Consider the following 16,807-nt stretch of genomic DNA (forward strand, 5'->3'; position numbering starts at 1 on the left):
CCTTCACCACAAATCCATTTGGTATTTAACAAGAAGCATGGGCCCTGACAGCTGGGCCCAGATAAAACTTTCTGTGAACATTTTCCATGTCATTAAGTGTTCTTCCACAACATCATTTTTAATGGCCATGGAGCATTTGAACATATGCATGCCCTATAATTTATTTAACTGATCCTTGATCGCTGGACAATCAAGTTGGTTTGCAAAACTCATGCAATTTCAGGATTTCACCATTTTTAAAACCACTTGCCAATAGAATAGGAGAAAAAAAAATGCCACTTCAGTGTTGATTTTTTTTATATGGTGTGTGGTTTTGTTTTGTTTTTTGGTTCACCAGTAAATGTACACACTTTTCTCATTAATTGATCATTTAAATTTTATTCCTCCATCTCATCAGACAATCTTGTTGGCTCTGATTCCAAAATATGTACTAAATCTCTCCACTTCTCTCCTGCTTTACTGCTATCTGCCTAATCTGAACCGTGTACACTGCTGAAATCGCCCACTAGTTGGACCACCCGAAGCCACACTTGTCTTCATGCAAAAACAAACTAGATAATGCCCTCTTCTGCTCGTACAGTGGGCCTTCTCATTCCTCTTATAGCACAATCTCACAACCTTCAAAGTTCTAGGTGACCTGGCCCCTGCCTAACTCTCTCACTTTTGGCCTTGTCATGTATTGCTCTGCCCCTTCATTCACTATCCTGTGGCCACATCAGCTGTCTTTCTGGGTTTTTGTTTGTTTGTGATAATTCAGGCTCATTCCTGCTTCAGTGCCTTTGGTACTTGATTTCTTCTCTGTTGATCTGGACTCCACTTCCCACCCCCACTTCCAGACCTGCATGAGGCTGGCTCCCTTTGGAATCCATTCTCAAGTACCAGCTTCTCACAGAGAAATTTCTCTGCCCACTGCAACAGAATTAGCCTTTTCTGCCGCCTGGGAGCTGGAGCCGCATGGACCAAGATGCTAACATATTCACACTCCTTTATGGTTTCTTACTTTGTTGAGCAAGGCAGGGGGGAGGAGTGATGTAAGATTGGACTGGACACCTAGTCAGAAGACCAGATAATAGAGGGCATTATCAATCAGCTAAGTATCTTGTATTTTATTCTTTAGGAGTCTAGGTAGGGTTTTTTAGAGCTCCGTATCGTTTTATTCAACCATCATTTATTCATTTATCAATCATTTATTTAAGGCCTGTTATCTACCAGACATTGATAGATATTAGGGAAGCAGAATTATCTTTGCCTTTAAGGGGATTGCAGTTATAATTGAGAACCCAAAATGCTCAGTATCCCCAGAGCACATGTAAAATCCTGAACCATGAGTTCTCCCAATTCCCAGTAGACTGTGATCCATTAAGGAGATGTCTCTTAAATGAAACAGTTAAGATGCATCAGATTCTTATGCCCTCAAGTCTCTTAACCTAAGGAGTTCTACTCCTTTCACATACTAATAACTTCCCTTGCTATCCTTTCGCTAGAGGCTGTAAATGAACATGCGAAAGCCCTTGGCTTAAAGACCTAGATAAAAATTCCACCCAAACATCCCATGGATACAAACTTCAAGTCTTACTTACCCAAAGGCTTCTTCCACCTCCAGCCAGTGGTGGAAAGAGGTGAGGAATTAATGAGGGGAGTGCTGTCAGGATTCATCTTTTTCCCTCTGATAGGAGAAGACACCTTGCACATCAATGAACATGCTGTCTTATTGACTGTATTTCTACTCTGGGTGTCCTAGAGATGGAAGGTGTCAGTTCTCATCTCTTTGATCCATCACTGCAGCATGTTTGAGAGGAGATACAGGGCCTCTTCATGTTTCTCTCCCATCTCTTTTAATTATATTCAACAGAGAGAGACAAGACTTACCTCCCCATAAGCAAGATGCTTTCACCACTATGAAACTATTTGCCTGCTCTTCTGGTTTGGGGGCAAAGCTCAGTTCTGTAATTTTTGACCCATCAAGGTTAAAGAGAATGTTTTTCTTTCTTCCTTTTTTCCTTCTTTTCAATCGATAGTGGAATAATACAACTTAGAAAATGTATACATGCGGCCTCAACTGCTTGCCACTGGCTATGTTGGATAACCTCTAGAGCAGTGATTCCCAATCGTTTTGTGGCCATGCCCCACCTAAGCATCTCTAAAATTCTGATGCTCCCCATGACATATAATTCTTATTACTCAAAAAGTGAACTTCTATTCACATGGAGGAAGCCTAAAAGGTCATTCACTTGGTCTAAACAGGCTTCCAAAGAACATGGCATCCATGAAAGAGAAAAACAAAAGAACAAAAGGACAGTTGAAGTACTGAGGAAGAAATCACTAAGAAATAGTTAAAAAATAATAATAAAATGAAGTGATATGAAAAAATAGCAAATAAAGTTTCAGAACATATAACAGAGAACTGAAATGCTTAAATATATCACCATATATATTTATATACTATATATGAGGCCCCTAGAACCATAAGAAATGCAAAAAATTCACTGTTAATAACTCATTCTTGAATTGCCCCCCTTAAAAATCAAATTGCCTCAGGTTGGGAACCACTGCTCTAGAGTTAATATATTTAGGAATCCTCATATTTTATTGAATATACTCTTTACATAAGCACATATTCTACAGCAGGTGCCCTTAATGTTTTTTAATGCCATGAACACCTTTGACCTTCTAGTGAACCCAGTGGAGTACTTCGGCAACCAATTACAGAATGGGACCCTAAGCAGAGGAAGAGGAGAAGCACGGTTATTTTAACGGGCTACCCCTTTGAATTGAGGTAGAGGGAAAGGGAAGATTTTAATATCAGGATATGCTTGAGCCCCAGAGATCAAACCCAATCTGCACTCAGCTGACCTGTTCTACTTTATCCGCACTAGCTGCCCGGACATATCCTAGGAAAATTCTGGCCATCGCTTCAAATTACTAATGCTGATCATCAGAGTCACTTCCCAGCTCCTGGTGATTTTTCTCTTCTGTGAGAATCAGAGGCATCAGCTGTCATATCTGTGTTAGGTGATTCTGCTCCTCTGGCCACGGATAGTTCCTCCAGTTACCTGAGCCACATGGACCAATCAGAGCCATTCCCCAGAAGTATATGAGCTGAAAGGAGAGGACAAAGAGTCGGTTCTTTTCAGGTAGTGAGAGGAAGAACATAAGGCTTGGGAGCTGCTGCTGGCTATGTTTCCTGCCCAGTAGAGGACGGAAATGAATATTCAAAAGAATATGTAAAGCAGATATACAGAGAGAACAGTAAACACTCTGGTGGGGATCAGCTCCTGATTGCAGTCGTCACAGTGGCCCTCTGCACTCTAAGCTCTCCCTAGTCCTGGGCACCACCTCTATCATTCCGACTAACCCCCCCCCCCCCCCCGCCCCACTTTCTGTTGTAGCTCCTACAGGTTGGGCTTGATCTCTGGGGCCCAAGAATATCCTGGTACTAAAATCTTCCCTTTCTCCTTACCTCCATTCAAAGGGATAGCCCCTTAAAATAACTGTTCTCCTCCTCCTATGCTTAGTGACTCAGTCTGTCCTAACAGCTTAAACGTACAGCAAAAGCCTTCCTGCTCTTCCCTCGCATTGATAATCTGAACCACACAAATGGACAGACTTAGCATCCTGTTCTGTATCTGGCACTGACTCATTATTGCCTCCAATTCAAGTAATGGTATCTTTTAGGCATTACTTAACGGTACCATTTCATACCTGGGAAAGACATTAGAGATTTCTATTTCAACCCCCTCGTTGGTAAAGGAGAAAATGGCCCTAAGACAGAAGTGACTTCTCTAAAGTCATGTAACATTTCTCAAAGTGAGTTCTACTTGGGCACGGCGGCATCAACAAATAAAAAGGTGCTCCTGGGGAAACCAGTTACAGAGAGGTGTGTCTTGTACATCTTTTAACAAATTGTTTTCTACATAAGCACCATTTCTGAAAAATCTTTCAGAAAAGGAAAAGCAGTTTAAATGGTTTCAACCACAAGTATAAAAATCTTATTCCACCAAACACCTATTGGTTTGCAGTTGAACTAGTGTTCATGCATTTTCAATAATACTGCACAATTACATGGTTAGAAGTCTCTCTTTCAAACACACACATACACACACATGCACACCCCACATCATACAAAAACATACATGCATACAGATATACAGTAAGATAGAGACAGTCATCCAAAGTTTTGCAATGATAAGGAAATAAAAGAATAAGTTTTTTAACCCTGATTTTTTCTATTTTTTGTTAATACTGATTAAAATTGAAACTGTGGATTTGTAGGAACTTCGTTCTGCCACAGATTTGATATAGTTTCATTGACAAGTCACTTAACATCACAGAGCCTCCAATCCTATTGTTAGATAAATGAATTTTACTTATCGAGATAGAAAAATTTAGAGCTTCCTCTTTTTTTTCAGAATGCCTATCTTGGGATAACAGATGATATGGGAACAATTGGAAAACACTATCATTCTCATTACCCTCAATGATCCCCTCTCCTTCCCTTCTTTCCTTCTGTTCTTGCTGTCACTGGCCTCTGGGCAGATGGGATCCAAGCCCCCTCAATGTACCTGCTCTTACCTGTGGAGTTGGGAAGTCACTTCATATCCAGCAGATAAATAGTCCAAAGGCACAAAGGGATTTGATTTAAGGTCTGCATTCTACACATTCTCATTCTTCTTTACAATTAGGATAACCTCCAGTCTAGATGGGAAAGCCATCACATTATTTCCAAGGGACAACTTCGCTCTTTCCAGGACCTTCGCAATTTGGCTGGATTAATAAAGAGTGTTGACGGGCCTTATCAGTTTGGGTTCAGTACATGCAAAACATGCAATCCTGGCTGTTGGTGATGTCTACTCTAGAAATATCTAGAGAAGTTTTATCTTACCCAATGCACAAATTATTAAGGTGAGTACAGTTACAATAAGGCAAAAAATGCACCTTATATCAGTGCCCATAAAACATTCCTCTCAGGAGTCAGGTGACGGTGCGGGCGGCGGACTGGCTGCGGGGCGGACGGTGGACGCAGGGACGCGGCTTCAGCTCTGTCTCCACCGACCCGTGCCCCGCCGTCACCGCCGCCATGACTGGGCTAGCGCTCCTCTATGCTGGGGTCTTCGTGGCCTTCTGGGCCTGCATGATCGGCGTGGGGATCTGCTACACCATTTTTGATTTGGGCTTCCGCTTTGATGTGGCATGGTTCTTGACAGAGACTTCCCCCTTCATGTGGTCAAACCTGGGCATTGGCTTAGCTATCTCCTTGTCTGTGGTTGGGGCGGCGTGGGGCATCTATATTACTGGCTCATCCATCATTGGGGGAGGGGTGAAGGCCCCTCGGATCAAGACCAAGAACCTGGTCAGCATCATCTTCTGTGAGGCTGTGGCTATCTACGGCATCATCATGGCAATTGTCCTTAGCAACATGGCTGAGCCTTTCAGTGCCACTGACACCAAAGCCATTGGCCACCGAAACTATCATGCAGGCTACTCCATGTTTGGAGCCGGCCTCACCGTGGGCCTGTCTAACCTCTTCTGTGGCGTCTGCGTGGGCACCGTGGGCAGTGGGGCCGCCCTGGCTGATGCCCAGAACCCCAGCCTCTTTGTGAAGATTCTTATCGTGGAGATCTTCGGCAGCGCCATGGGGCTCTTTGGGGTCATCGTCGCGATCCTCCAGACCTCCAGAGTGAAGATGGGTGACTAGACGGTCTGTGTGGGGCCGCGCCCCACTCTTATTTATTTGTGGTTTTCCTGGGGCAGCTGGAGCTGCGCCCCTTTCACAGGGCTCGGTGTTCTGGGCCCTCCCTGCACTCACTTCTCGCTGCCTGTCGACTTGGAGGCACTGCCTGGCTGGATCCTCAGTGTGGGGAGTGGGCTGCTGATGACTGTGCAGCTCTGCACCTGCGTCCCACCTCCACCCCCAACCTGTCTTCCCAGTGTTTGTGAAATAAATGTGGTATTTGTCTGGGTAAAAAAAAATTAAAAAAAATTCCTCTCATATTCCATTAAAGTATGATCTTTCGGTATAATCATGATAGGCAATATATATTGACCACCTCAGCCCGTTCACTAGCCTTAAAAGCACACTGGCATTATCTTATGTATTGCTTCATGGCAGCCCATATGACAGGTACTAGTATGATTACCATGTTTAGAGTAGAAAATTGAGAATTAGAGAGAATAAGTAAGAGCTAGTGCGTGGGAAAGTAAGAAAACCAATTGAAGCTGTAAGACTGCAAGTACTGTGCATGTAGCTCTGCATAGTCTGCCTCAATTATACTTAATCTTAATGTACTCACATTTGAGTGTATACATAAAGATATGTATTCAGTTATTTTATAATTTGGTTGATGCATAATTTGGCTCAGTCTAAGTTTTTGTTAGTGCAACATAGAGATGTTTTGCCAGAATGATCTTTATGAGCACTTACTGGAGAGTCAAGAAATTCAATCCAGGCATGATAGATGGTTCGCAAAAAGACAGCAGTCATTTATCTTCCCACCCCTTTGCCAGGTGATTTTGCAGCAATTTCTATCAAGAAGTGGACTCTATTAGCTGCTCCTCTGGAAATTGAGCTAGCTTTGTTACTTTCTGTGGGCAATTAAAGTAGCAAAAATGAGATTGCTCTAGTTCTGAGCCTCCCCATCCAGAACCCTTGCACACATCCACTCTTCTTAGTCTGCCTCTGTCCTATGAGCGACCTGGGCCAGCCTGCGGGCTACCGCTCATGTGGCCCAGTCACCCTTGTAGCACTAGCCAACAGTCAGCCACTGTCAAAAATGTACACAAGGCTCTAGACCTGTCTCTACCCATGTTGAAAGCTGATCATAGACACATGAGCAAGCCCAGCTGAGATCACTCAAGCTTATTTAGATCCACAGAAACACCAAATTAATCCATAGACTCATGAGCAACATTAAATATTGGTTGATTGTTTTAAGCCATTAATTTTCTTAGAGTGGCTCATGATGCAATGATACGTTAAGTGAGACACCAAGAAAGCAATAGCAAAAACTTATTTTCTTCTGTATTATATAATTCTTTTTTTTTTTTCATCAATCATCTGGTAACTGGCTGCTCTGAGTCTGTATTTGAAAGAGATCAAGAAAGAAGTATTGATTTGAGGCTTTAACTGTGTTCTATTGTAATGAGTATAAGTTTAGTTTAGACTCAGCTAGAGAGAGCAGGACAAGTGGTGCCTACTTTAGAATGAAGTACTTTGGTCATCTGGCATTAAGAAACACTTGGTGAATTTATCAAGACTTGGCTGTTCTGACGAAAACCCTGCTCACCAGTTCCATCCCTGGGTTTCTTCATCCTTGGTCCAGCTGTAACTTGGTTCATTTTGCTGCACATCTTGCACATTTCCCTGTGCCTATTTCTGTCCTCACAGAGTTAGATCAATACAGCAACCTTTTTAAAAAAAATAACTTATTTTCTATTTGACCTACTTTATTTCTTCCTAAATTCTTAGTTCTTAATTTTCCCTTTGACCTATCTTATCACTACTCCAATGCCTCAGTTTACCTTAGACAAAGTTCTAAGGATGCATCGCACCCACCTCTCACCACCCGCCAAGAATCTTTTCTTGTCTCATCTTTGTGTCATAAGACACCAAAAATGATGATGGGGAAGAAGTTGGCAGATACAATAGAGCTATAAATATACGAGCTAACTCATAAATCAATACTAATGATAAACTGTATTCAAGTGCCACTTAATTCTTTGTGATCATCAGTAAAGATATAAAACGTTCCTGCCAACACCCTCCCTGTGGTTACCCTCTCAGCTCCTTCATACAGTCGCCTGTTCTCTGTTGTCATTCTGTGTATCATCTCTATGATGGTCTATTTAGTTTGAATCATCTCATTGTAGAAGCATTTTACTGTGGAATATCATTTAGAGGGTGGTATAGAGGAGAGGTTACTTCTCTTCCTGCAACTAGTTAGAAAATTATACATCAAACACATGTGCTAATGACGTTTAAACCCAGAGTGTCTTCCTGTTTTCTGGTATCAGAATCCTCTACTCACCAGGGAACGTGTGGATTGTTCTGGTTGGAGTGGAAAAGGAATCAGCCCACCCACTGACACCTACCCTGCACCCTTCCTTCCCATTCTCCCCCGTGTCCCTTTTCTCCCCAACACCGTCTTTTCGGTTCATAATTAGACTCTCAACCCTCCAGGCCCCGTCAGCAAAGTGAGCTACTAAAAATACAGCCCTGCAGGAATACATTCAACTTCTATTTCTGTTATTTTTTTAACGCCAGTTCCAGACGAACAAAGCAGTTAAACAAAGGAGAGAAAGTGCTGTGATTGCGAAGACGGAAGGCGGTTACATACTTCTTTCATTTTAATTACACAAAGTTATCATTTAGCAGGAGCCCAAGGAGAGCTTTCACAGATCTCCCTTCTTTTGATATTTTCAATTCAAAGCCTCTTCCAATAACCCTGAACATAAATATCTTCATTGTAATCCTGAAACCCCACCCCCCACCCCATCTGGGTAGAGCCTGTGAGACAGGCACTGCGGCTTTCATGGTGTGGGGGAGGCTGGACATCACTGGACTGTTCTGCTAATGAGACCTACTTCCATCACTCCACTGACTGTCTCGTAGCATTTAAGATGGACCTTTGAAAAGTGGGTTAGGAAATGAGGGGGGATAGGAGGAGGGCTATGTCTTGAACTCCCATGTATACTAAGATTTCTCAGTCTTAAGAAGTAGCTAAAGAAGCCAGAACACATATGTGAGTAGAAAAAAAAACAAAAGTCTTGCTTGTGTGAAAACCTTAATCTGGATTTTTCTACGCCTCACCCACATGCTTGAAAATCTGTCTTGTAGCAATGAATAAATGGCTCTTTTCCTTGGATAATATTAGGTATTATTTACTTAATGTATATTATATATCACATGTACTGATAAAGAATCATATATTGAATAGCCTATTTAATCTGCATGGAATAAAATTACTCGTGCCTATACACTATAGCAGGTCCTCCATATCTTTAGGCTCCATATCCATGATTCAACCAGAGGTTTAAAATATTCCCCCCAAAAAGTTATGTTGTCGCTGGCATGTACTATGTAGTTGATGGTTGTATGAGTACTAAACATATACAGACTTGTTTTCTTATCATTCCCTAAACAATACAGTATAACAACTATTTATGTAGCTTTTATGTTAGGTATCATAAGTTATCTACAGATGATTTAAATTATATGGGAGTGTGTGTGCGGTAATTTTGCAAATACTCCCCCATTTGATATAAGAGACTTGAGCGTCTGTGGAGTTTGGTGTCCATGGGGAGTCCTGGAAGCAATGCCCTGTGGATACTGAGGGAAGACTGTGTATATGTTGGTTCCTGGGACAAAGCTGGTGTTCAATAAACATTAGTTTAATGAGTAAAGGGATAAACGAAGGAATGAACATGTGACTGGTTGAATGAAGTAGTGTGTGAATGTAATTTTCCATAGAAACCTGACAGCAGCTTAGACATTTGCCCAGTGTGTTGAAGAGAGAGGATGCTTCCAAAGTCAAGGAACTGAGCAACAGCATTGCTAGTTTAGAAATGGGAAATCTAAATGCCCTGCTAGAAACATGGAACAGTTCATCTCCAGAAAATTGAAAGCCATTGGATATTTTTACCCAGTGAAGAAAAATGATCAAATAGGCATTTTGGAGAGACCACTATGGTGATAGAGAAAGAACTGAAGGGAGGGTTAAAAAAATAATAGCAAGGAAATAACTAATTTATAAGATTTTAATTGGATTTCACTGAAATGAATTTACAAGACACAAATTATAGAAAAACATATTTTGGAGGACATATGTTCTAATATTCCATTTGTTTAACATGGCCACCTAGAGTTATTAAATCAACCTGTGGTATGCGTCAGTTGTTTCTATAAATGTAGCTCGGTGATGTTGGTCATGCCAATTAGCCTCATTTTGCCTCATCTCTATAATGGGTATGTTGGTTTCCATATGGAACAGTGGTGAACATGAAAGTACAGTAACACTTAACAAAACTATTTGATAAGCCAGGAAGTGATGATTCTAGTTATTATCAGTTTGATCACTATAATTAATACAAATGCCAGGATGGGTAATAAAAGTTGAGGAATGACTAACCTTAGCACTGTTGTCCCAGAGCTCTGAGTTGGCAGTCTGCTGGAAAATGGAGGTCATCGTAGCATAAACTTCAAGTCTGAAAGAAATGAATTGAGATTGATTGACTATCCTTGATGCTAAACAGTGTGCAGTGCGTACTGAGAGATAAATAAATGGTCTCAACTGAGGTCCTTGATATCTGAAACCACCTTTAACTTCTTGCCCAAGGATTCCTCAACCTTTCATTTTTTGCCCACTTCTCCCCATTCCTGATTTCCATCCTGCCATGTTCTCAAACACAAGAATAATGATGTAGGAACTCTTATAAGCATCTCTTTCACGTGGAATAAATGCTGAAAATAGGAGCCTAACTTAAAAGCATGTAAATATATATATATATATTAAAATTGTGTGTGTGTGCACAGACACACACATATATGACAAAGTATGTGCCAACAGAAAATTCAGTGCTACAAATTGTTGACTGAACCTCTCATCACATTCCATATCTCTGATAATTTCTCCAATCTGAAATGAAGGGATTTACTTTTGACCACTCCCTGGCACAGCAGGCTAAATCCTACCATCCACTCAGCCACACATTGATCAGGTTATGCCAAACCTCCACAATTCATTTAGACAGGCCTCTTTTTATTTATTTTACATAGACCTCTTTTTATTTATTTTTACCTCTCAGTCCCTGGTGATAGTGGAGGATCCCTCAGCCCTTTCACGTCCTTGCTGGCACTTGCGCTCTCTTTCAGACCCAAGAATGATGGTATCTATCCATAAGCCTATAAAATGGATATTTGATTTGCTTGAGATGGAGACTCACTGAGCTAATTTTGTTATGATGAACCATCTACCATGAGCTTTGTACATTTTGTGGTCCTGCAACACCAATGTAATCCGGTTTGTCAGTGAATAGAGTCTGTGGCCTTATTAGCAGGTCATTTTTGGTACAAAAGAAGGTAAACTGAAGTTCCCCTCGGCAGGGATGGGTTCACTGACACAATTGTATGCCTACTCTACACACTAGTCACTGAGGAGGGAACATGAGAAAGAGATAATGGCCTTTTTTTTATCAACAAGCTCTCCATTCCAAAGGTAGGGCAGGCAATCACAATGGAAAGTAATAGGTACAATAATAATAGTGGGAATCAGTTTTCACAGAGAATAAATTCATTCACTCACCAAATGTTTTATGAGTGGTACCTGTCAAACAAAGAAATGTTTTTCCCCAGATGTGGGATCAGGAAAGGTGTTGAAGTCAGAGTCTCGCCTGAGCAGTGTATGTAGGGTGACGAGAACTTGACTAGTTGGACCCTGTGGTAGATAATTGGCAAGGATGGCTGTGATGGTTCCTCTCCCTTTACGTAGGTGTCTTTAAAATTAGACATGTCTTCATATGAAGAGGTAAAGTTGGCTTTTTCCCCCTAGCATCTTATCTTGTGCACTCATGTTCAAAGCAGCATTATTCACAATAGCCAAAAGATAGAAACAGCTCAAATGTCCACTAGTGTATGAATAAATAAACAACATGTGGTATAGATATACAGTTGAATATTTGGCCTTAAAAATTATTTAAATTCTGTTAGATGCTACAGCATGGAGGGACCTTGAAAATGTGCTAATTGAAACAAGACAGACACAAGATATTTTGTGTTTTCATTTATATGAGATACCAAGAGTAGTCAAATTCATGGAGAAAGAATGTAGAATAGTTGTTACCAGAGGCTCAGAGGAGGGCAAAATGGGGAGTTACTGTTGAATGAACAGAGTTTCAGTTCGGGAATATGAAAAGCTCTTGAAGTCTTGAAGTCGATAGTAATAACGGGTGTACAGTAATGTCAATGCACTTAGTGCCCATGAATTGTACCCTCAGAAGTGGTTAAAATGGTCAACTTTAGGTTTACTTTATCATAAGAAAAAAGCAAGCCAAAATAACAACAACAACAACAACAATCTATATATATAAAAGCCTAAGTGACCGAACGATCAGTCGACTGGTTGCTATGATGTGCACTGACCACCAGGGGACAGATGCTCAATGGAGGAGCTTCCCCCTGGTGGTCAGTGTGCTCCCACAGCCAACCTCCCGCGGTCCCTCCCCCTGGCCAGCTGGCCCCGATCACTCCTATCAGGACTGGGCAAGATGGCCCCAATTGCCCCCGATTGCTGGCCAGGCCGAGGGACCCCACCCTTGCACGAATTTGTGCACCAAGCCTCTAGTAATAATAATAAACCTATTTCATGAGTCACTCCTACAATATGAACAATGCATTTAATGCCCTATGAGTATGATATCTGATGGGTACCACAATCTAATAAGGTGGGTATATCAGTCAAGGTTCAATTAGAAGAGCAATTAGAAACCACATCAATCACTTAAACAGACAGAATTTAATATGAAAAATTGTTCATCATACTGTGGAGAACTGAAAAGGGAAAGAGGAGATGGAAACATGAAATAGGATTGAGGTGTCTGTCTCTCTTAGGGTAGGAACAAAAGGAAATGGGTTAGAATTCTTAAAACCAAGAAGCCTACGGGCTCCACAGTGCTGAGGTTGGACCTCTGAGAAGGAACCAACGGCAGTGGCCGGTGTCCCTGAAAGTGTGCCTGAGGCTGTTTCTGAACGTGGTAGGAACACTGCAGCCTGGAATCACGCGCTGGGGCCTGAGTAAGTGTCTCCGAGTTACACTCAGAGTAGAAAGAGAATAGAACAGCAAGGATTGTGTCTTTCCTTTCCTCACTTGTCTTGATGGCTCCTTCCAGCAGCCCTAACCCAAGACGGCAAAGAACATAAATGTTCTGCACAGTATAGAATGGTAGGTGTGGAGCCAAGAGACAATAGCTTAATAACTAGTTCAATTTGTATGTTTATCCTCATCCTATAAATGATGAATCTAGGATTGGGAGAGACTTGCTGACTTGCCCAGGTCACACAGTGAGCTGATGGAAGAGCCAGTATGTGAACCCAGCTCTTCTTCAAAGGAATGCATGTGTTTCCCCGCATCCCATTGGTTAATCAGTTCATTTCTTTAGTTATTAAAAAAATTCATTCTTGAAAGTCTCCCCAGTGTCAAGCACTATGCTTGGTGCCAGTAAAGCAAAGACTAATAAAATGTGGAATAATCCCAACTTATTGTCAAATCAGGTATGCAAGAAGTGGCCAGATGTTCATTGACCAACAGTGAGTGCTGGAACAAAGGCATATGATGAGCTCTGGGACCCTGGAGCATTTACCTAGGATGGTAGATGCCAAAGAGAGCATCCTAGTTGGTAATGCTGGTGCTGTAGTTTTGCCATGTACTGTGGCAATTGAGAAAAAATTGGCGTTTTTTTTTTTAGCAAGGGTGGTAGCATGATGAACGTTCTTTAAGCGCTCCCAGTTCCCGAACCTCTCAAAGATGAAGCCTATTAAACCGGCAGAGTGCAGGCACCAAGCTATGAAGCTTCCCGAGAGACTGGAGGCTTCTCTGCTGCCACCAGCCCCAAGCCAGAGAGAGGCTGACCCTTCTGCAGAAATGGACACGGAAAAGAGGTCAGAGGTGTTGTTTAAGTGGGCCACCTTTGAAGTCCTTAAGTTTCAACAGATAAAAAGAGGTGCTTATAGGCCTACCTTCTGGGCCCTGCCTTTGATTCCCAGACAAGAATCTAAGAAATAAGATCACTGTGTCAGAACACAAATTCTCTTTTCCAGTAACTTCCAAGGAGATAGATTTCTCCCTATATTTTAAGGCAAAGCAAGGAGACTTAACCTTTTCCTGTCCTCTGCTTATTTATAGTGTTCATCGACAGCAGCTCACTGCATTCTCTCTACCTTGCTTCCCTCCCCTCTTTCTTAGTTTAGTGTATTGAAAGGAAGTGCTGTTTATTCAGTATCGACTGTGCCAGACTCGGCGCCAAGAGTTTTATACATATTAGTACATTCCATTCTCGCAACAACTCAATAAGGAAGACAGTAAGGCTCAGAAAAGACAAGCAACTTGGCCAAAGTCACACAGCTGAGAAAACCCAGATCTAATACCAGCATGCAGGCCTACCTGGTGGGACAGACTACCTCTCACAGATGTGAGTTCCTTCCCTTATCCCAGAATAATTGTAAGTAGAATAATGGGCCAAAGATAAATTGGAATAGTTTGCCACCAGAATAGTATTGTTTGAGAAATAAAAATATTCAGATACAAATATGTTTTCCATCAGTCTTCCCTTGTGCTTGAAATTCTGACTGGTTTCAGTAATCAGTCACACCTACTTTGTGTCTATTGTGTATGTGGCGTACATATACAATAGACATCTGAGATATGAAAAAAAAAAAATCCCTTAAATCCAGCCCCTGTTATCCTGAAGCTCACTGTCCTCAGGGCAAGCCAGAGGGATGGATCCAGCACTTGAATCCCAGACCCATCATAGGTAAATAACCCTTTTCTTAGACTAAAAGCCGGGAGCTTGATGGGATGGATAAAGGATCTTTAAAAATTCCTTCTCCCTCCTCATGGGCTTATGTCTTTTCCATCTCATCCTGATCTGACAGGAGCTTGGGTCCAGGTGTGGCTTCCATGAGGGAGATGTTTTAGCGCTCTGGACAGGTGAGGACATTAGGTCGGGACCCATGGGGAGGATATGCAGTAGCTGATTTGTATGGTTTATCTGGGAGAAGAAAAGGGAAAAGTAAGAGGGCTCCTTGATGTCTCTATGGCAGGCCAACTGTCTCACTAGCCAAAAATAAATTATTTGAGGCAGGGACTACTTAACCAGGATTAAAGAATACAGATTTGCTAGTGTTCTCTATGCCTGATCTCTAAGACCGCCCCCACCCCCACCCCACTGTGGGTGAGAGGCATGCTGATAGGGCCTAGTTGTAGACAATGCATGGGAACCCTGAGGTTCTATTCAATCTGTGTTTTCCACATCAGAAGTCCTAGACCCAGAGAAACCGAGACCATTCAGAGATCACCCTGCTTTACAACACTCCCACGCAGAGGTCCATCCCTCAGAACCCCCCTTGACACAGAAAGTGCATTTATATAAACATTAAAAGGGATCTCTGCAGAGTCCACACCAATCCATCTTCAGATCTTGCTTTTCATGGCGTTATTATGGGAGCATGCTTTGTGAAGAACTCTCTGTAGATGCTATTACCCCACACGGCAGCTTTGGAAAGTGGGCTGAAGAAGCTGTGAGTTTGTGCAACGGCACATGTTAACATGAGTTATAATATGTCAGGGGCCCTGTGTTAACGATCAGAAAGCCTATTCAGCTCCTTTAAGGTTAATCAACTCAGCATTTGTGCCAGGTGTAATGTCTAATTAAAATGATGGACGGGCGGAGAATGCCTCCAGGCAGAGGGAGGAGATGGCACAAAGAGAGAGCCCCGTGCCATATTGGTTTGGAAAATCAATAAGAGGAGCTCATTTTATCCCACTGTTATCTGTGCATTTGCCATTCAGTGGCTCATTTGAAAAAGTGCCAACTGTCTGATGAGTAGGCTCAGCAGAGCCGCATTTTTCAGCACTTAAGGATGCTCTGGTTGGAGGAAGCTCAGGAGTGGCCCAGGATGTCACCGGAGGGGACCAGAGAGAAGGAAGCCTGGCCAAGGGGATCCAGGGAGCCATCTTGGGTTCCACATTGAATCACCAAATCTGAGAGGCGGGAGGAAGCTAGTGAAAAAAGCCACCAGAAGAAAACTGGGGAGATCTGAGACTGAGGCTCAGTCTGTCACTAAATAGATTCTGAACCTTGGGGAAGTATTTTCAGCCCTCAGTTCCATCATCTGAAAATGCACACAAGCATAACATTAGCTGTGCTGCTAATGACTTAGGTTTGTTTTGAACATTGGAAGAATTTTTGACTGTGAACATTTTGTAATACACAGATTTAAAATATGTATTTAAATATGCACCTGTATATCTTTTTACAACTCTATATTTATATGTATTGATTTACTTAATGCATATTTATTAAAATTCTACTGTGTGCTAAGAACTGTTCTGAATACTGAGGAAGCAGCAAGAAACAGACACTGTCCTGAGGAAGGTGAATGTCTAAGGCTGGAGAAAGTATCTCAAAGATACTTGATTATGGTCTACTTAGGTTGCATCAAAACTCTTCTGTTTTTCTTAGGAAAACCAACTCCAGGAACACCAACTGGAAGGTCAGGCATAAAAAAATAAGTAGAGGATTAGTACATTTTAGCTAGGTGCTAATTTTTAATTTATTGAGCTCAAACGTTGGTGACCATCTCTATTTTTCTAAGAATGTAATCCATAAACTGGAGAGCATTATGCTAAGTGAAACAAGCCAGTCAATGAAGGAAAAATACCACATGATCTCACTCATTCATGGATAATAAAGACCATTACAAACTTTTGAACAATAATAGATACAGAGGCAGAGCTGCCTCTAACTGATTGTCAAACTGCAGTGGGAAGGCCAGGGAGGGTTGGGGGGCAGGAGGGAGGGGAGTAAGAGATCAACCGAAGGACTTGTATGCATGCATATAAGCATAACTAATGGACATAAGACACTGGGGGGGGGGAGGGAGGGCAGGGGATTGTCAAGGGCGGGGGGGGAGGAAGGACACATATGTAATACCCTTTGTAATACTTTTAGCAAAAAAAAAATTAAAATTAAAAAAAAAAAGAATGTAATCCATAAATAAACCTTGGGAATATATGGAATTGTTCATCATTCACCTTGT

At 41.9% G+C, this 16,807-nt stretch overlaps 1 pseudogene; it reads left to right on the plus strand.

Moving 5' to 3' along the window:
- The first annotated feature begins 5,001 nt into the window (after positions 1–5,001).
- LOC139020408 (V-type proton ATPase 21 kDa proteolipid subunit c'' pseudogene) lies at positions 5,002–5,951 on the plus strand (annotated as a pseudogene).
- The last annotated feature ends 10,856 nt before the right edge of the window (positions 5,952–16,807 follow it).

This window comes from Myotis yumanensis, unplaced genomic scaffold (genome assembly GCF_028538775.1).
Source record: "Myotis yumanensis isolate MYYU_CA2020_CCGP unplaced genomic scaffold, mMyoYum1.0.hap1 SCAF_12, whole genome shotgun sequence".
NCBI classification, from domain to species: Eukaryota; Metazoa; Chordata; class Mammalia; order Chiroptera; family Vespertilionidae; genus Myotis; species Myotis yumanensis.